Here is a 21,812-nt window from a genome sequence, read left to right as displayed (position 1 = left end):
ATGAATCTAACCTCCCAGAGGCCTTCATTAGCACTCCAAAAACTCCATCTCTGTAGTTGACCTGCAATAGTCTCTAAGAGTTTGCAGATACGAGTGTTGTGTTTTATTAGTATAAGTTTGATTTTGTCCTGAGATAAAGCAGGGAACATAACCAAAGAACGCTGGCAGCGAAGTAGCTAGACTGCTACAGAGATTGCAAAACTGCTTCAATTCTTATTTCTTTCCTTAAGTGAAAATATGCTTCTCCAAGAAATCAAACTGACAACATGGAGAGATTCCATGTATGACTGTTTTTTGTACAATGGGCAATGGCTTCCAGAAGCTGGAGGCGTTTGCAAGTAAAAAAGAATAGCTCTGTTCTTAGCTCTACCAGTGCAAAGTTATGGGCTTGATCTGTCAAATTCAGATGGACTTCATTTATATCACCCTAGCTCAGGTGCTCTGTGATGCTGGAAAATTCCCTTAAATTGTCAGCCTACTTTTGCTTGACTTTAAGAACTTTTGTCTAGTAACTTCACCACTTAACTAGAGCTAGAAGCTGTTCCATTCTAGTTCTTTTTGCGGTCAGTGAGGATTTGAATTGCCCCATGACCATCTCTAGCCACTTGGCACCTAAGGAGGCAAAAATAAGTGGCTTGTGTAGGTGGCTAAAGGCAGCTGGGATGACTCCTGTATGCTTTGATGTGCTGGTGAATGAATAAAACAGGAACCAAAATATTTGTCTCTAAGAGATTTTGTGAGGCTTTCTGTAGGTGGGGAGGAGAGCTATGTGTGACTGCAATTCTTAGTTGCTTCCAAAATAAAAATAATAAATCATACCAGATAATGCCTTGAAAGCAATGCATCAAGCCCCCATCATCCTCAAAATTATTACTATTAACAAAAAGCAAGAAATGAAATACCACTATTGCATTGATGTATTGCCAGTGACTGTGTAAAGCGTCCAGTGGTGGATACACCAGCTTGTAAGATTTTTTTGGTCAGGAGCTGTCATTGGTGTAGTTTCTGATGTGGCTGTTAATCTGAAAAGTGCTTTATGTGGTATCATAATATGGCACCCTTTGGCATTCTGGTATCACCTGATGTGGTTCTCGTTTTCTTGCCATAACTTGTCCAGCAAGCGCTACCTCTTGTTCACAGTTCTCCTGAGTAATGGGTTGGGCAACCAAAACTTCAAAGTCCTGGTCTGTGTCTTCGAGATCCTGGCGCTTAAATGGCGATATACTGAACTTCATTGTTTTTGTCTGTAAGCTACTGCTGAGTTGGTACCATGCTTTGAATTTTTTCTTTGGTGTCTTTCGTTCTTCAATAGAAATGAGTTTTGTTTTGCCTGTGAGACTTAGTGCTGGTATACTCATTCCTGATTTCACTTATTTTGTAAACTAAAATTATAGAGAGGGGCAACCTTGAATCTGTATTGATAAGGAAAATAATTGAGGTACAGTACTGGCAAGTCCAGATTTCTTCCAGATATTGCACTACTTAGTTATTCAGACTATAGTAGAGGAAGTTTGCGTGTTGCCTAAGGCAGCCTACAGACCGAGTGCGTGATGTAACCCATCCGTGAGAGCCAACAGCTCTGAATTCTGTAGCTTTGCAGAATTATTCAATCTGTGTCATTGTAAATAGACTATTTCTGTTGAGGTGAGAAAGAAAAACAGCTTTCAGGGTAGGATTTCTGTTGCTTTCATAGGGAGCCGCGTGATTAAACACTAATTGAGGTTCTGAGGTTTAGTGCTCATTTCCCAACAAACTCCTTTTGAAATTTCAGCTTTGGAATTTAAAGCTTATGTGCTGAATTTAAAAACTCATCTGCATTTGTAAAACAGAAAAATATGAATTTTTTTTTTTACTTTCAGATTAATACTTTTCAGTTTCTGGCCACTCATCATCGTTTTCTCTATACAGGTTTGTGCTCTCAATTGGGAAACTGATATTTCACAGAAGCTTCATGTTTGTGTGCAGACCACTGCCTGGAAAGTAAAAACTGAATCTGACAGTTTACTCCGAGCTCTGGGCTAGTAAATTCAGTCAGAATAGTATGCAATTGAGCTACCTCAAAGCCAGCTCAGATGAGAGAGATGGTCTGCAGTTTAGATGTACCCAGATTACAGGATTGAGGCTTTTTTTTGCCACATCAGGAGCAAAACATTGACAACGGAAGTGTCTACGCATACTCCAGGCTGTGATCCAGGAATTTGCTCAAAAGATGACATCCTGTTACGCTGTATGATTCAAAGTGGCAGCAATGAAAACAAAGAACAGACAAATTTAGAACTTGAGACGTAAGTCTGCTTGCAGTTTTACGAGCAGTTATCTGTCTTAAGAGACAATATTACTAATCCATCATCTTAAATAATAAGATTTTTAAAAAAAAAAGTCAATTTAAAGTGATAGAAACTGTTGAGCTGAATGAATTGGAAGTTCTTGGTACTTTTGCTTTGAAGTCCTGCTCGAAAGAGTCAGAAAGGGGATGTCGTCGTGAAACTATCCAGTTACTGGAAAATGTGTCCTTTGATTTCTTGTTGATGTGCATTTGTCTATACTATTCCTTCTTGATGGTGGTAGAGCTGAAGTTTGTAGAAAAACACATTTCTGGTGTGATTTAATTACTGTTGGCTGAATCATAAATTATATGAAAAAGTCTTTTCCGTAATCTAATATTCCCTTGGATTTAATATATTTCTCGGATTTTTTTTTAAGTATTGAGGAAGAGAGTATAAGGGGGAAAGGGAGTATTGATTGTACTCTGAAAAGGAGGAGAAACGGATATTTTTTTTTTCTTCATGAAATGAAGGTATACGGTTTTGTAGAGCAAAAACTGCTGAACTAGGTTTATTTTTATTATGTATTAACTTCCTAGGAAAATGTCAGTTTATCAAATTCAATTATGCAACCTTCAGACTTACTAAAACCTTATGCTTTTCTACTTCCCACATGCTTTCTATATTTAAAGAGTCTTTTCTGCAGTAACTAGCCTTGACAGAGATAACTGGGAAAGCAGTTTGCTTTCTTCCTACCTTTCTAATTTTTTTTTACTTTTTAAACTAGTTCCTCACTCTAAGACAGAACGCCTCAACCATAAGAATATTTTAATAGTCGCAAGAGTTTCCTGCATGAGCAATTGTTGAGGAGTATTTTGAGTTCAGGCTGTGCAATTCATTACGATTCCAATGCCAGGTTGTTTTTAATGGCTCATTTTAAGATGTTCTAACAGCAGTGATAAATAATGCGGAGGAGTCTCAGCAGATTCTGTTGTAATTCGGAAGGATTTTCCATAGCTACGTTATTTTTCAGTTTTTATAGTTGTTTTAGTCAACTTGTCTCGCAACATGATTCTCTGTTCTTTGTCTCTTCTTTTTAACTCGTGTACTAATTTTGTATACTGTGAAGTTTGGAATATGTGAAGGGGATGGTGGTGTGTGAAGCACAGTGGCATGACTAATTATGACACAGGGTGGCACATGCTGGAGGTCTTTGGACAGGTGTGAGAATTTGCATCCTTTATGCTTTGTGTTTCAAATGTGATTGCACTTTGTGAAAGGGTTCCATCAAGGATGACTGCATGTTGCTGATTCACTGTAAAGAACGTTTTTCTAGCATAATGTCAGTTACAATAAAAGGTTTTAGTTTGTTTCCTTTTGTTTTATTCCCAGAAAAGATTTTATAACTAATTCATATTTTTATATGTGTATACATAAGTATAGACTTTGGCACACTAACTTTTACTTTTCAGAAAGGGCCGTTGCTGTCAATAGGGCTGTAATATTGTACATGGTGTAAAGGTTGTCTATTTGAATTATTTTAAATAGCTCCTTGAGAAAATATTGCTGCAGATTTTGTATGGATTTCCATTTTTATCTTCTCCGTATTCAAAATATACCTTTGTATACACCCTCGTATATGATTTTTCATATACTACTTGTTGTAAGTATACTTGGAGCAGCATACTTCAGCATGGTACTTTATAGAGTATTTAGAGAAAGTTGCAGTCCTCTTGAAGTAAATTGAAATCTTGCCATTGACTTCAAATGGGGACAGGAGACTGTTCACTGTGGCTATTTATTTCTATCTGTCTTCTGAAAACACGGGGAGAAAATGTAGGCCTTTACAAAACATCAGGAGGTTATAACAAGACCGGGCCATGGCAAGCTGAGGAGGGAATGGCTGGAACTCCCAAGGGACATCTTTGTTTAACTTTTAGTTGTTCTGGCTTCCTTAGCATCTGTAATCCTGTACTGGGTGCTGGAGAGGGAGGATCACAGCAGACCAGCTTGATGACTATGAAGCCTTTACTTAACCTAAAGGAAATACTGATAAGAAGGACATATATTAATCCTTCCCTTCTCAGAAGGTTGTGTTTAACTCTAGGGTGGCAAAAGGAGCCTGTGTCCTATCAGAATTCACAGCTGGTTGCATTTCATACAATAACTGTTGAACATAAAATGAACCGTGAGTTTCCAGGAGCAGGGGCTGGCTGAGCTCTAGCTCAGATCTCCTCTCCACTAGGTTACCTGCCTTAATCACTGTGCTGGAAAGTCATGCTCACCTGTGTTCTCTCCTATTGTTTAAGTTAATGATTTCTTTAAGAAACAGCTTTTAAAAAAAAAAAAAAGGCTTGCTTTCAGCAGGAGTGTGGGCAGTGTTTCCTGAAGGCCAAGACAATTTACAGTCAGGTGTATAGAGCACTCGGTCAAGACATCTTCTTCTATTTGAATTCTTCTGGACTAAAGGGAACAGTGAATGTGGCTTTTCTATATCCCCAACAGATGCTTTATCCACTGAGCTACCTTGTGAAAAGGGAGTGCTCAAGGGCTGTGTTTTGTATTTAAGTGTGTATTCCACATGTTTGCAGGGCATCCCTTTGATTGGATGTGGAGGAAGATAGAGAGGTGGGCATCTCTTTTGATGCTCTGAGAAGGTGTAGCCATCAGACTACTCAACTCTATGAAGACAGAATCAATTCTAGGTATGGCACAGAAATCGTACATTTAGTCACAAGGGGAAGAAAACTTAGATACTACTAAAAACATTTGCATGTGAAGGGATTGATGGTGGTTGGAGACTTACCTGCTGGGATATTGATGCCTTATTCTGCTTTAGTTCTCCTTTCAGTATTTTGGTCTTTTTGTAGATCTGGGTCTAAGAAGTAAAAATCATTTAATGAATGTCCGAATGTTGTATTTTCAAAGTAGGAGTTAGTCATTTTTCCATTGGCACGTGTTCAGAAGTATTGAAGTGAAAAATTTGTCCTTGATATAATCACCTGTAAAAAAAGGTAGTAGGTTAAGATATGTTCAGATATCATTAGGCCTTTGACACTCATTTATTAAGATGTTTATCTTGAAGGAAACATCGTTAACAAGCTTCATAAGAATACCTTGGATTATTACATGCTTTTATGAAGCAGATATTTAATACCTTGGTAATTAGTTTTGTAATTACTAGGCAATGAATACTTAAAATACTAAGTGCAAGCTATTTACCAGTGTTTCAGGTGTGCCAAAAGCTTAATGAAGCACAGCAATCTCATTTGATACTGTAAAATTAGCAACGTGCACACATATCTCGAACACCCACATAGAGCAACGTGTGAAAAAATTGCCATGAACTGCATCTATAAGGACAGGAAGTAAATCAGGGCTTAGTAATACTTCCTTTAAAGAATACGCCACTTCTCTGTTCTCCTGCGCAGGAAGCTCCAAAGGGAGGTGTGCCTGTCAGCGCTTACGTGGGTGATGCGATCATAAACTGCCATCAGCACAACCATGCAGCTGGGAGGTACAGTGGGAATTTGCAAGTTGCTAACATGTTCAACCTGACAGTGTTTTTACAGTTACCTACCCTTTCTCTCTTGTTGCTGCAATATCCAGGGGTAGTAGCAGTTCATAACTTTTCCAGGGTCATGCTCCCCTAAATATACTCTTAGAAGTTAGCGTTGTTGGCAAAATCACATCCCATGAAAAAAGGGTACTCTTGATCCATTTTTGACCTCTCAGCCCTGTGGGAATATGTCTCAAAGCGAGGTCCGAAGTCTGCTGTCTTTTTCTTGCAAGCCCTTACAGTTAAATGAATGGATTCGTATTTGTAGTAGTATGTATGTTGAGATATTTCACTTGTAAAGAACTTCTGACTTTTTACGGAATGATGCTTAAACTTAGTTCAGGTTTCAAAGAATGTATTCTGAAGAACAATATGAAAAAGTTTTGAAGTTGTATGAAATACCTGGAGATACTCTTATACCGCAAACAGAGATAATAAAAATCAGCTGTGACACTAATACCTCTCTCTTATCTATACAAAGGCCTGTTCTCTCCTGTAATCTGATCAGATTTCCAAAGTCAGAGACAAATGCAAACCCAGCTCTTTAAGATACACACCTCAGACAGAGTAGAATACTTTCTGTATGAAACATGATTTTTGATGCAATTTGGTAAGAAGAGCTGGCCGAAACATTGTCAATGAAAATTGTCTTTTAAGGAAAGCTTTGGTACAGGTGTGGGCTTTTTCCTATTTCATTTCCTCCTTTCATAAGCATAACAGTTGAAATCTTATATTTGTCTTTCTCATGAAGAAATCCTTTTTTAGATATTTTAAAAATGTGAAAGTCAAAGCATACCTGTGACTGCATAGTTTGGTTTTGGGGTTTTTTTCCAACACCTGGACAGACAGAAACTGCCTGATCTCTTCAGCCCTCCAAGTAACACTTCTAAAATTATATGGAAGGCAATATTGGTCCTGAAGGTAGAAAGAACAATCATGTTCAATCTGCGTTGTGTGGATTGTCTGACTGTTTTCAACAGCAGTGGAATAACTACTTCTTTTGACTTCTTTGCAAATCCAACCTTTATTAGTGACTCACCTTTGGTTATATTTATTTAGCTTGGAGAAACGAAGATAGGTATGAACTAGCTTTATTCTGAAAAGAGGAAGTGAAGGAAAGTATCTAGAACTTCGGTAACAATCCAGAGCCTAGCTTAAAATAATGCTCCAGAATATTAGCTTGGTTCAGAAACATCATTTTTCTTTCCTGCCTTTTCACTGGTCATTTGCTTCTGAAGAAGTCTGTAAAAAAACAAAAAAAACTAATACCGCAGTTCATTCACTTGAACTACTCTTGCTTTTGTGCTTCTAATAGGAAAGTTTCCTCATTCTTTTCTTCCTGCATCTGCAGTTACTGAGCCCTCATCTTAAAACTCAGCTCACAGAATTGTTGCCATAAGAATATCCAGAATTACAGTAGTGAACATTAAAGAGCTTTGAGAAGGATATAAATTGTCATGCTTAAAGGGTTTAAGCTACACGAAACTTCCCTTGAAAGCAAATAATGTCATAGCTGGCTAACACAGTTACTTCTGTTTCTAACACAGGTGCCCTTAGCTGCAGGTTGATAGAGTGGATAGGTCACTTGTCTTAACATGCAGCAAGTGCAGTTTTTATAGTCTTCACGTACCTTCTCTCAATGATGCGTAAGGTTTGAATCCCAAGTGTTTGCAGACAGAATGCTAGCAGTGTTTCTGTTGTGAGCTCCTATGAAGCTGGTTACTGAAACTGGGCCCCAAACTGGAACTTCACCTGAAAAAAATGCATACCTAATCTTCAGCGAACAATGGCACACATTTCTGTTGTCACTTAGTGAACCATCTATTATTGTCATGTATACTGAATTCCTAATACTACTTATTTAGTTTTTCTAGAAGTCAGCAGGGCTTAAAATCAACATCATCAATCCCATGGTTCTTCACTGAACCTCAGAGTAGAAGTTCCCAAAGGGCTAAATGCAGAGACACACCTAACTGCATTTAAATCAAGAGCAGTGATTTATTTAAATAACATCAGCAGACTTTGAAAATACAGTTGTAAAGTTATAGACACATGTTTTAATCTTTGCACAGGATGGTCAGCAGTCTGTATGTCTTGGAGAAGTAAAGAGAGCAGGGGGGTGCTAACTGTGTGTGTGGCTAACTGCCTGAATGTTCACGGATCTTTTATGAGTAGCTTTGTAGCCCGTGTTTAGTTTGTTGTTGTACCACCTTTACTGTGGTAGTATTTAGTGTAATTACCTGAGTAGGTAGTTACCTTGTGAGAGTGGCTGTCTTTTCTGACTTTTCCCCTTGCTATAAGATGCATGAAGAGAACATGTGTTTTTTGTTCGTTTGGGTCAGGAACAGTCTGGTTTCCGCTTTCATGCAAAGCGTGATTAGGAACGTGACCAGTGTCTGTATATGTTCCCTCCTATCAAGCATTAAGACTAGAGGATGGACAGCTATGACAGCAATTGACAGAACATACCTGGTTTTCTGAAATAATGGTGCCTAAAGCCCTTGAATCTTGTAGATGTTTCATTAGCGAGACCAGCAAGTGGTAAAGAGGAGCAACTGCATCACAAAATTCAGGCATTGTTTTGGTCATTCATATTCAGGTTTTTCCAGATTTGGGGTGCAAATGAATACATTTTATAAACTGAATAAAATACCAAGTGTAAATTTATAATGTATGATCAATATATTGTCATAGACCATATATAATAAAGTTTGTGCATGCATAGCTTATATGGAAAGGTACATGGACTTTAAATATTTAGAACTAGTCTGGAATTCTATCTTTCACCATTTCTGCCATCATTTTGTTCAGCTCATGATTTTGTTTCCTCCTTCTGTAGTATGTCTGTGAGGTTTTTGTCACATAGAGCACGTTGATGCTGCCGTAACAACCACATCCTGCAAATTGCTGTGTGTGTGACTTGACTCTAACGAGTAAAATGCGTATCAGTGAAATTTGTCCTGTATTACAGGTGCAAAATAATGGACCCGAATGAAGTCTTTAATCAGATTAGCTTTAAGTATGCTTAAAAGCCTATTTATTTCACAGTGCAAAGAGCTAAATGTGAACTTTGTGGGTCTGCTGTGTAAATAGCTACTAAGTCAAGAAGCAAATACCTCAATGTTTTCAATAAGCCCTTTTATTTAAAAGACTGTGACTAAGTACTACCCAATTTTGTTGCTGATAGTTATTAGTATTACATGGAGTCAGACTGTATAACTATTAAAATCCCTTTAAAATTCATAAGTGCTAATAGCTGATTGGGGGTTTTGTCATCTGGTTTTATTTTTTTTTCCCTCATGAGCATTTCTAGTTTGCCTAATCTTCTGTTTATTGCCATGAATTTTATCACTTAGTTAACATGGTTTTAACAAGAGTAACAGAGGAAGAAAGTGGTGAATTTAAAATATGCTTTAAGTATTTTGGGGTATAGTTAGGTAGATGAAGTCAGCAGGAGGTAATTGAGTTGTTTGTATTATTGAGGAGTGTGTCAAGCTGCCTTTGAACCAGAGCAGTTAATGTTAAGAACTTGGAGGGAACGGTTTAGTTCCTACCAGACTAGAGGAGGTCAAAGATTAAGGAGTGACGACCTAAGGAAGTAAGGTCTGGTGTGAGTAACTAGAGTATGGAGGCAGGTACCAAGGTAAACTTGGGAACACTTAGTTTCTGTGCCACAACAGCACAGTAAGGTTGTGAAGAACAATCAGCACAGATTTGTTGAGCACAAATCACATCAAACAAGTCTAGTTTCTTCTTTTGATCAAAAGGCCAGCAGAACAGATAAACAGGAAGAAGGAAATGTGTTTTGAGTTAGAAAACTTAATGAAATTTCACAGACAGAGTTGTATTTTCTAGTCTGTAGACTGTATAAAGATCTCCTGTTCTCCTCAATCCAGTTCTATTCAGCAGCTTCCTTGACAAGTCAGATGAGGGACATGTATGCAATTCTGCAGCAACAAGCTGAGAGGCCTGTTGGAGCACAGGAACAGAAAGGGTGGAGAAATTGCTCGAAGTCAAGAAAATGAAATTAAGTGCAGTACTACTGTTAGGAGGGAGAATTGGGTACCTGCATGCAAAATGAATCACAAGATAAACAGAAATCAGGATTTGACTGAATGGTTAAAACTATGATGGTTAGATGAGGGAAAAAAAAAAAAACCCAAAAAAAACACCAAAAAACCAACACAGCCAGTATGTGTTAACAGGATTGTTCTATGTAAGTTCATGGAGGTATTTATATTATATATGTCTGTAGATTTAAAAAGAAAATGCAATATGCAACTATGTGAATGCAGTAATGCCCAGAAATAGATGCTTTGGATGGAGTACTATGCCCAGGTCTGGGCACCGCTCTTGAGCGGAAAGATGATAGGAACCATGTTGCTTGGTCTGGAAAATAGTAAGGAAATGTGGATGTAATAATAATCTCACAGTATGTTTAAGGAGAAAAAAAAAAAAGAGGCGGGGAGGAAGTTCCTTCAAAGACAACAGTAACGTTTTTGGTACCTCTTGGAGCTATGGCAAGGAGTAATAAAAATAGGGAAAATGTCTGATTATAATTAGTGAAGCATTGCAAAAGGCTGTGATGTCCTTCATTTGGAACTATATTAGACAAAGATTTCTGGGGTGCTCAAAATATAATTAATTCTGTCTCAGGGCATGGGCAAGGCTTCTTGACAGCCCTTCCAACCCTACATTTCTGTGATTCTATCACAAGTATTTAAAGATCTAACATGACTGTATTACTGCATATCTGAAACCTTGCAATATGTTGACTAAAAATAGCTATATATCCTTCCACATTAGAATTTGTAAGCACAGTTTTCCTAGCCTGCAGCAACATAGACCAAAGCATTCTTCACAAGAAGCAATGTTAAACTACTCTGTATAGCACACAAAGATGTATTAAAACAAATACAGTGTATCCTTGTCTGTCTGGATGAGGCATTAAAGAAAAAGGGAATGCCCTAGGCAGGATAGCCTTGCTTCAATCCCGCTCAGTCCAAAAAAGACCAAAGAGGAGAAACTGCCTCTTGCACATAAATACATTTGAAACTTTTCTAAATGGAATCTTTATGCAGAGATCTGAAATGAAAGCAGAGCCATAAAAAGGCTTTTCCAAGAGCAATCTCCTGAAAGTCACAGCATGTTAGAAAAATTAGTTTAGGCCCCTACATCTTGGAGTTTTAAAATTTGTGTCTTCTTTTTGGTGGAAAGAGGGAGGAGGAGGTATTTCTGTACTGGGCTTCCTTTTCACAAGCCTCAACTGTAATCCGTGATTGTAATGCTTCAGTCGGATTTCAAGATATGATCTGAACTGTCCATTGGGTTACAGCCTAAGACAGATCAATGAGTTAATTTAATAGCATACCTTAGTAAGGAGAGAACCCCTATATTACAGCGGACACAAAATCAGTTAGTGGGGAGTACCTTACTCGGGCACAAACTCTCTGTATGGAAAAGAATCGGTTTTATTGGTGCCGCCTTTTTCCTTAGTGTTTGTCTCAAAAGTGCTGAGACCAGACAACACCCATCAAATAACCTTTGCAAAGCACTTCAGTCTCCCAGCAATATGCAAAACAAGATCACCTTCTAAAACAGAATAAGTTTCCTATAAAGTCCTCATTCGCATGGAAATGAAATTGGCTCCCAGCCAGAATGCCAGCATAAAGCCACATGGCCATAAAGCCTGTTTGAAGCTTGAAACTATTCAGAAAGGAGTAAAGTGCAACAAAGGATATTTGTGGTGTTCTGCTACCTCTGTTTGAGAGTGAGTATCCAGAGAGACCTGCTCACTAAAATGTACACAAGTTCCCATGCACTAAACAAGCCAGATATTCTTTTACATCATTGGTCTTATGATATTTACCTCTGTTTTTGTTATTGACAAACACTTAAGTAGAAACAGAAGTTTATACTTCAGTTATGTAATGCTGCTTCTTTAAAATTCGTCATCACAGTGGTTTGCTTTTAAAATAACACAAGCTTCTCCTGTGTTCTCTTAGAATTGTGACAGCTGCTGTTCTGACCCTACAGTTCCTGTAGCTTTAAGAAACATTTTTCTCTTAAATAATAACTTGTGGTAGCCAAATGGCACTGTCATTCCCTTTAGACATTCATATTCCCACTGGAAGAAGAGGTTCACATATTCTGGTATTCAGGATAGCTGAGCTCAACACCAACAATTCAAAGTTGGAACTTAGAGCCAAACACCCCCACAATTTATGGAGATTTATATTTGAGTCAATCCTGGAAAAAGGTTTGTCAGGTGAAGAGTCTGTCTCAAGTAGCAAGAATCTGGCAGTTAAAGATGGTGGCCTGCTGAATTAGTGCTGTGAAATCTGCAGGAGACCGAAAAGACTGGCTTCCCCCCTCCGTCCTACCTGAGCTGACTGGCTAGAGGAGCTGAATGCCCAGAAGAGGCAGTAAATGTGATAACCCAGAGCAGTCCTTCAGTAGCTTCTCTCACAAGGTTTGCTGGGAATGAACTCTTATTTCTGTGTATGGGATCAGAAGAGAGGGCACTGGTTTTCTAAGGTCTTACTGGCTCAAAAGAATGCAGTTTTATGCCTTCTTGCTCTAGATGTAAGGAATTGAATCCTTTATCCGCAATTGTGCCATAGCGGTGCAGTTAATGAGGTATAAATTGTGATACGCAAATATTTCTTAGCAGCTTTGGTATTAATTTAAAAATCTGAAAGCTGTTTTTTATGTGAAGAATCCTGTGTAAATCAAAAGTGTATCTGTTGGGTTTTTTTTTTCCACTTTAAAAAAAAAAAAAGCTGGGGTTTGGTTGATTTTGGTTTGGTTTGTTTTCTGGTGGTTGTTTGTTTTTAACTCAGCAAGCCTTACCTTGCTTATACTCTTAAGCAATTTTGATTACAGCAACACTATTATCCATTTAGATTGGATATATGGAAAGAACTTATTGTAGAACTTTTATCAGTTATTAGAATTGTTTAAAACAAAATGCAATTGAGTAATTAATGAAAAGAAACATATGTACTATTTGTAGTGTCAAAATAGTTAAGTACACTGTAGCAGGTGGTTGGACTATTTGGAAAACTTAGTAGAGCAGTACAGTGAACAGAGAACCAGTAGGCTAATCCAAAGAAGTGAGAGCTCTAGGGTGTTTTTTTTTTTTTTTGCATAGAAAAGGCAAACAATGTTGTTACACACCACGTGGAGTTTGGCTAATCAGAGATGAAGTATAGTATAGTAGTCAAAATTCAAGTAGCACTTAACAAGCGTAAGAAAGCACACAAGTCCTTCAGCATTTGCTTTATTCCGTTCTTCATGTAGAAAATGTCAAGTGCTACTTGAAATGGAAATAAAGGTTTGAAACACCCAAACAATGTTCAGTTTTCTCCTAACTGTAGACCAGTTAGTGAAGTAATACAGCATTTTGGATTCTAGACAAGACTGTATCTTCTGGACATACTGTCCACAAATCTGAGTCCCTGCATTTTGTCTTTAAGATGCTTTTTCAGGGGTATTTTAGATTTTTACACTTATATTTCTTAAAGGAAACAAACGATTGCAACCTCATGAATGGAAAATAATCCACGTATGGTAAAAAGATGGAGAGTCAGTTTAAAAATAAACAGTAAAATGTATGACAAAATAAAGAAACATTTTAAACTAAGATTTGAAGGAATAACATCTGTAACCACACATTTCACACTTGCCAAGAGTTTCTAGAGCTGATTGGATGCGTACGTGGATTGTGTAGTTACAAATGGTTTGTGCTTCCTCGAAGGAATGTAGGCAAGAACAGATTTGTCCGGAAGCTGACACCGCACTTGTAACTGTCTGGCTGAAATTCGGTGCCTTCAGAAATCCCAAGCCCTGGAGACCAAGGGGAAAGCCTGAAGTAAGGAAGACTTACCCTTGGTGGAAGACAATCGGGTGAGAGCATATTTGAGCAAACTGGGTGTACCTGAGTCCACAGGCCCTGATGGGATGCACCCATGACTGCTGGGGGAGCTGGCTGATGTCACTGCGAGGCCTCTCTCAGTAACCTGCGGAGGTGCCTTCCAACCTCAAACAGCCTGATTCTGTGATGCTATCCTCAAACAGAGTTTCAGGTAGAATACCTGTACTGCTCAAGCTCAGGTCATTATTGTGCTAGAATTAACTAAAAACAACAAAAAACTTCCACCTGAGATACAGTTAATTTGAAACATGGTCTGTTTTACCCACATCACGGCTAGGGACTATGAGAACTTCTGGCAGCTTAAATACAACTCAGTGCAAAAGATAGTGTTTTCAGTTTCTGGGAGAAACAATGGCCTGTACAGATCTCTTCCTGTTACTACAGAGTATCTACAAAATATTGGTGAGAGCATATTGAATTTTGTTATTTCTGAGTAGCTAGAGTAGTGTGCTAATCTTCTCCTTAAGTGTACTGTGGCGTACTGCAGATGGGAAGTAGATATGTCCTTTCTCTTGTTCTTTCCGTTTTACGAAGTGAGGCAAAATGAAATGCCATTTCTACCATGTATCTCTAGAGTCAGTAATCTGCATCATACTGCTGTTCTCCCTCCCTTCCAGTGTTCGTACTGAGTTAGCCACCTACAAGATGTCGCTGATGTAATGTGCTGGGGGACATGTCTCCCCAGCTTTACCTAGTGTAGGTGAGCAGTTGCAATGAAGGCACATGGTGGAGGAGTCAGCACAAGCTGTGCTACATCCCTCCCGGGCTGTGTACTTAATTGGGAGGCAGAGCATCCAGTCTATGTTGTAGCATTTACTGCTGCTGCTTGCTGATCTCATTAGCTAAGCTAATTAAATTATAGGTAGCACAATTACACCTACGCTTGTTACAGTTTTACCATTGGGCTTGTCCATAGACTGATTTTTCAGAAGTCACTGAAGCGCTGAGAAGCATCATCTACATTGACTTGCCATGAACCTTCAGTTCCTAAGGGTCTCGGTTGCTGTTGAATTGTGAGTTTATGGACAGATATTAGTAGGGAGGAGGAAAGTGGGGAACATGAAAATGTGTGGCTATATATGTGCAAAAAAAGAAGGTGGCACTAAAACGAAATATAGTGTGTCATATTTCAGTAGGGGCTGGCAAGTATATTCAATGTCTTTAAAAAGCTAAATAAATAAATAAACCGGGCTGTCTTCTGATAATTCTAGCAGGGATAAATATGGATCTCGGGGCTGCAGGGTTAGCAACATCAATAGGAAAATTCATGCTGCTACTCTAAGGCTGACTTCTTGAGGGCGGTCTTCATATCCTATGTGGCGCACATTAGCGAATACAGATGCCTCTGTGTTTGTTAGATGGCCGCAGTGTTTCCGTTTGTTTGCATTTATAATTATAACTTCTGTTCCTCAGTGTTTCTCTGAAGGCCAGCAAAATTAGCAGTCTTCCTATGCGTTTCTGCCAAAAAAAAAAAAAGCATACTGTTGAGGTTTGCTATACTTACTTTACAGAACTTGGACAGAATCAGGTCAATTTGTGACTCTTCTCATTTTCACTCCTCTTTTTGGCTCGTGTTTTCTTAATTTCAGATGGTAATGGGTGTATGCAATATCCTGCACCTTCTTGTTCCTTAGAAAGTTTTTGAACTGTTGATCAACAGATTTTTCATTGTGCAGAGAAAACTTGATTCTCTTACATTAACTTTGCTAGAAAATAGGACGGGTTGTGAGAAAGAATAAATTGTCAGGGCTTAAAGGACAAAAATGAATTTTCAGAAGATTCCTCTACAAAGCTCTTGATTATAGGAGTGTTTACCTAAGCTAACGTAATCAATTTTTTTATCAATGTAGATAAACTGGTTCAAATCACTACATTAATAATTTTATGTCACTTTGACTCACGTAAGGCTGTTTTGTTGATTTCATTGATTAAAGCAGAAATAAATTGACAAGAAATGGAATCAGTGGAAAAGTTTAGAACCAGAATGAACAAAATGTTAACCAAAAAGCTGTTGAAGGTGAAAATTGTGGGCTCTAGGCCATTACTGCTGTGGCTTCTGGAGAGGCAGAGAACGTGCAGCTCTTTTTCCAAGTGTAGGAAGTGAGACCAGAGTCAGGCTACCTTGGAGGTGGATTAGACAGCCCTGATGTGAAAAAGTGTTTAAGAGTCGCTTATCTAAAGAAGCCAACAGGTTTTGGATTTTTCCTACCTCTGCATGTAAAAAATAACGCGTAGTGACTTTCACTGTCAAGTGCTTACATTCTCCAGACTGTATCCTACTATGTGGCTTCTGTCATGTTTACCAAATTGTGCTTCTAATTTAGTAGTGCTTCAGAGTAGAGGTTTGTCAGCTGTTTGATCCAGTCCTCCTGCTACAAACAACTGTGATAACATTCGTTATTATTCATAATAGTAAACAATAGATTTGTGGAAATCAAGAAGTTAAAAGAAGCAGCCACAGCGAGGAGAAAACTTGATTTAATAAATGAGCAACCACAGTACCTAAATAGATCAGACTGGCTCAAAGGTTCGAAACATTTCTTTCCCCTAGGGCAGTAATTAGTAAGTAAGGAAAACAAGCAAAATCAAATAAACTGGGACCAGAGTAGAAGAGAAACGATGACCTCGATGATGCCAGTAACACAGAAAAGTCAGCAACAAGAGGAGAGAAGAGGTAATAAAAAGAGACAGGGGAAAAGATGATGAAGGCTACCAGCTCATTACAGTTGCTGTTGCTGCACTGTCTCCGTGTGTCAAACTTACTACGCACGCACGTGGCACTGGAGCACAGCGAGGCCTGTATTTTCAGTGCACGCACATGTGCACATGTCTTCTAAAAGTTTCTGTAGGCTCAGAGGAGGATGTCAGAAATGGGAAGGACTGCAGAGAAAACAGAGAGAGAGAGAGAGAGAGAGTAGCTTGAGAGTAGCTGTCTTCTCTGTAGCTGGATTTGGTTCTGTTGCTCACAAGGAGGAAATAGATTGATCTTCCAAGAAACTCTCCCTGGCAGATTTGGGTGAGTATATAAGACACTGTAGGCTTTTGTCAGCAGTGATGAGATCTTCCAGAGAGGCTGGTGATTAGGATAACAAGATTGCTGTTGTTCAGAGTTAGCTGTCAAAATTATAGAATTACATGGGAAAAATTTAATAAGAATTATTGGTTTTACTTTCACAGATGCTAAATCCCTCAGCCAAGACACGAGCAAATAAAACCTCAATACGTTACCACTATGTTTTCTCTGTAAGGAAAACTGTGTGATACAGTCACAAGTAATTAAGGAAAATGCACATCAGGGAAGGGAAAAATAGAAACACATCTTGGGGTAAGAGGCAGAAGGAAGATCCATAAAGAACAACTCCCTTATCTCAGCATAAGGTTTAGATTTTGGGCTTTCTGTCAGTCTCTAATAGTTCTGAATTTTTAGTAACAATGGGTGAAATTGTTGGTGAGTTGCACGATATGAAGACACCACTGAAAGAGTCGGATCCAGACTCCTGGGTCACAGGTCTTACATTTGCGGTGACAAACACTTAAACCCGTCCTTCTTGTTCTTTCATTGCCAGTGCCTTATCTGCACTCTAAGTTACTGTATAACTGTTCTCACTCCTGCACTTTAGCTATTTCCATAGCAATGTTTTCCATGGGATTTTTTCCTCTCTGGTAGCTTTCCAGTCGGATATCTGTCATCATGGAAAGGGACATCCCAGCTTTGGGAAAGAGTGTGCCTGAAAGGATGTGGAATTGATTGCTTTTGGCAGTGCTGTAGCCACTTTTAAGTTCTAATTTATACCAGGCAGACACAGAATGCCATCTGGTCGTGCCAAAGTGATTTGAAAGGAAGCACAGAAATACACATTTGAGTTGGCCATCTGTCCTCATGTCTGTAACATCATAGAGGGAGGTATTGGCATGTCTGAGGCCAGTAGCTGAGGCTTTGTTTTTCTCAGAGGGTAGGGAAGGAGGATCTGGCACAGCCCTCTGGTAGTAGAGATTCTTGGAGTTTTTCAAGCTTGATTGTGTAACGTAAAAGGGGAAGAACGCCAACTAATGTCTGCATACTTGGTTTCTCATTCATTCACTTACATTTTCTGGCAAGAGTGTGTGTTTGTGGGGGTGTGTGTGGGGGGGTGGGCGTAGATATATCAAGTTCTGAAATATTTTCAGAAGTAGTTGCCTTCTGACTTCATGCAAGGAAGTAACACAGTGTTAGCAGTTCAAAGAAATGAAGATACCTTTCTCTTTTTTTATTCTGGGTTTTTGTTGTTTTGGTTTTGGGGGGTGGGTATTTTTTTGTTTGTGTGGGGTTTTTTTTTAAGGCTGGTGATGTTCTGTGAAACCACTGGAAATAATCAAGTAAAAAGAAACCTTGGCTGCTTACTTCAGAGCTTTGGTGCTCACACAGCACACCAAGCACTTAGAAGAAGTAATTAGGAGTTTGATGGATGAGCCCTTCCATTTATTTCTTAAAAAATTCCCACCTTGCAGCTGGGACCATATGAATTGCCCAAACACAGATGAATAGATGAATTCTTTACTAAAAAGATGCTAGTAATTATATCATTAAGACTGTAACATTGTTACAGACTTTCTTAAGCACTTTGTCATTTGAAGGTATGGACCTGTTGACTGATTCCTGGAAGTTAAGGGTGAAAAGGCTGGTTTTATAAACTCCTAAAAATTACCAACACTTGCGGGGGGAGATATTTTTGCTATTCTGGGTTTCTTTGAGGTGGGTTTTTTTTGTGTGGTGTTTTGTTTTTTTTTTTTTAAATAGTAAATGAGGGAATATAGGTATCTGAGGCTAATACTAAAAGATAAATAAAGCTTGTGAGGTCATGGCAAATGTTATGGAAAATGGGGCAGATGAAGGTAATGAATCCTGTTCTGATACCTCTTTTCATAAATGTTATTGACAGGCTACTGGATTCAAATGGATATTAGTAATCCATTACTATTATTTCTGTAATGCCCCTCTCCCCTCTCCCCTTTTTAAAAATGAACTTTTGTTCCTGTTGGGCTAAGTGTCCCAAAATACAGATGTGTTTATCCTGTAGACAGAAAATTGAAGTTATGTTTCCAGTTGAAGGAAACTACCACACAGATTCTCTAGGAGCAGTATTATGTTCAAAAAGGAGGCCAGGCTCCACAAGGTAAATATGTTAAGTAGATACCTTCCACATGAAAGGTGGTATTTTGTCTTCTCTTGTAACTCCCATTCATGCAAACTAATGCAAATGCAAGTTACATACTGAAGGAGGATGGTTTTCTAGCATTTTCATAGAGATGGAGTAACTTGTATGCTGAGCTGGAGTTTACTGTCTAAAGTTTTGTGAATTCTCATTTTGGTTGCTACAGATGCATTAAATGTAGCATGGCTGGGCATAAACAAAGATTGCAAATCCCTATACGTTTATACCATTTATAACTGTACCATTTATAACTGAAAGTAGAATTTCTACCTGAAACTTCATTCAAAGGGAGGGAAACACTGTAAATGTCACTTTTAAAGAAAAGCTTTAAATGAAAGGTAGCAAAACCAGAGTTAGCAAAGTACTGAATTGTTGGAGTTTGCTTGCTGGGGCACAAAAGGCAACAGGCTGGGATATATTGTGGCAGAGTTACACAATTAATCCATTCCTCTCTGTACATGAGAGGGTAGAACAATTCTCCTATTTCTGTTCATTGCATTTATCACTAAATGAGTCCTTGAGCCACAGGCACTGGAGACTGGAAGAGTATCCTGAAGAACCGTCGTTGCACTTTTTCCTTGTTGTTGTGTGCTTCTCTGGGCCTCAGCTACTCATCATTGATGGGAATGTGGTACTGAGCCTGACAGAGCTTTGTGCTGACCTAGGATGGCAGTTCTTATTTACACCCCTGATTCAGGGAAAAATGCATGTTCAGAGGTTTAAACTTGTGCTTGTAATGTCTTCTAAAGTTTCAAATCTTGCAGTAGATGATAGAATCCCATCCCCCCAGGATGCATTAATTAAGTATGCTTAAGTCTTACTTGGTGTTAGAACTCCAGGAGGAGCTCCTCATGTGATTTCAGGGTTTCCAGCAGTCAGCAACTAGGCCAGGAAGACTGATCCACACTTCTGACAACAAGAACCATTTAATTTGTGTGGAGGCTCATTCTAATCAGAGACACTAGGATAGTGAATGAGTTCTTCTCACGAGCAGGTTCTAGAAGTTAATGCTTTAACAGTATCTCTTCTGAGATCTAACTCCTTGCACGTTGCTGCACATGCACAACTATGAACATGTCTGCCACCACGCTGATTTCCAATAACGTGACCTCTCTGCACATGGTTGGTTTACATTTAAGCATGTCTCAATCATATGGGTAAATAGTCTGTTCAGACTTAGGAGTTTCAGTTCCCATCAAGGTCTAGGAAAGTCTGTACACTCAGGAGGAGGAATGATGTAGTAAATAAAAATGCACCAAAGTCTCCTTTTATTTTTTTTTTCTCTGCTTTTATTTTAATCTGCAAATACCCATCATACAAATGCTCCTTTATGGGAGGGGACTCTTACTAGAACTGTTGTATTGTGTAATCCAAAAACGATAGAAGATTCCCAAATTCCCTAGCTTTTATATCTGCTTGCATACAGAACTACTAGTAAAACAGCGCTAATCTCGTAGCCTATTTAAGTGCAAAACACAGCGTGCATATTCTGTGTGTAATCCTTACGCTCCCCTCGTAGTTTAGGAAGTACTCACACAATTCTAGGACATCCGCACCTACCAATAGGTGGCTCTGACTGCTAGGCTAGAGGATTAGGTTCCCTTTTATCCAAGATTCTCAGTTGTCTGGTAGCCCTACAGCCAGAGGAACAGCTACACCAAAATCCACTAACAGCAAAGGGTTCTCCAGAGAAGCAGAGGCTGGGAACTTTCCAAAGCACCTCCCACTGGGAATGGTGTAGGGAGCATATCTCCAGCTTGCTGCACAGTGCTCTAGCCAGGAGATTGGTATGTAAAAGATGGGCTCATTTTACTCCTGTTGTCTTTCTGCCCTGAACTCCAGTGCATCAAGTGTGTTAGCTTTGCTGGTAGCATACCCAGCAAACTGGGCTTGTTAATGGGTCTAGGGTTATGGATGCTTAAATTTGGATTCAGTCAACTGTTAGCAGCAGATGTGTACCTGGGCAGTTTTGTGCCTGCTGATAATGCCTGAAAACACGCGTTTTACGTGCATGTTGCATCTAAACAGGTTCAGGTGGGGTTTTCTCTGAACAGTTTTCCAAGCTTGATATTTATTTTCAACAGCTGAATGCTGTCTTTGATCTTGTGTTTGATGCTGCATCAGCAAAGCAAATATGAGTTCTATCAGTGACTTAGGAGCTGAATTGAACCCATAGAGAGAATTTAATCCTGGTAATGTTAATGTTGATGCATGGATCCACTAAATACTACTCTTCTCGTAAAAGAGAGTGCCTTAAATTCTTGCCCTTAACTCTGAACTACGGTCGTCTCTTATTTAGCAGGGGGAAAATGTGGTACATGTTTTCGTGATGGGAGGGTGTGAGAATGGGAAAGGAGGGGGACACCACATTCAAATGTGAGAGCCTTTTTGATTTTTGTCTATAAACAGAAAGTAGAAATATACAGAAAGAAAATAAATAAGAATTCTGAACGCTGTACTTGTGGAGAGCAGGAGAGCATTCTTGCCTTTTGTAAAGCGAACTTGGGAAATACAAAGTGCAGATCACAGTAGTTGTTCCCAGTGTGCTGTTTGGTATGCAGCGAATCCAGCAAGCAAGGCCCTAAGCAGCAATTTTTGGAATCTATTACATTTGTTCCACAAAGTCACTCTAAACCTATTTAATCTCCTTCATCACTGCTTCTGACATCCACATCTTACGCACTGAGTAGACAACTGAAGAAGGAGATTTATAAGGCAGCGCTCTCAATTGATTCTCAGAAGGCCAGTTTTTACACTTTAGGAAGGGCAATGTTTCATTTTACTTTTTTTACTTTACCTTCTTCCATCTTCTCCCATACTGGATAACACTACCACCAACCCAGCAATACTTTTTGGCTTTA

General features: G+C 38.9%; 1 protein-coding gene across 1 annotated transcript in view; it reads left to right on the top strand.

Moving 5' to 3' along the window:
- The window catches only part of LOC104019134 (N-deacetylase and N-sulfotransferase 3), a 355,872-nt gene that overhangs the window by 125,961 nt on the left and 208,099 nt on the right, over positions 1-21,812 (top strand). The gene's annotated exons all lie outside the window — the stretch shown is intronic.

This window comes from Nipponia nippon, unplaced genomic scaffold (assembly GCF_047370975.1).
Source record: "Nipponia nippon isolate SJK-2023a ecotype South Korea unplaced genomic scaffold, ASM4737097v1 scaffold_6, whole genome shotgun sequence".
In the NCBI taxonomy this organism is placed as follows: Eukaryota; Metazoa; Chordata; class Aves; order Pelecaniformes; family Threskiornithidae; genus Nipponia; species Nipponia nippon.
This window is presented reverse-complemented; position numbering and strand designations above follow the sequence as displayed.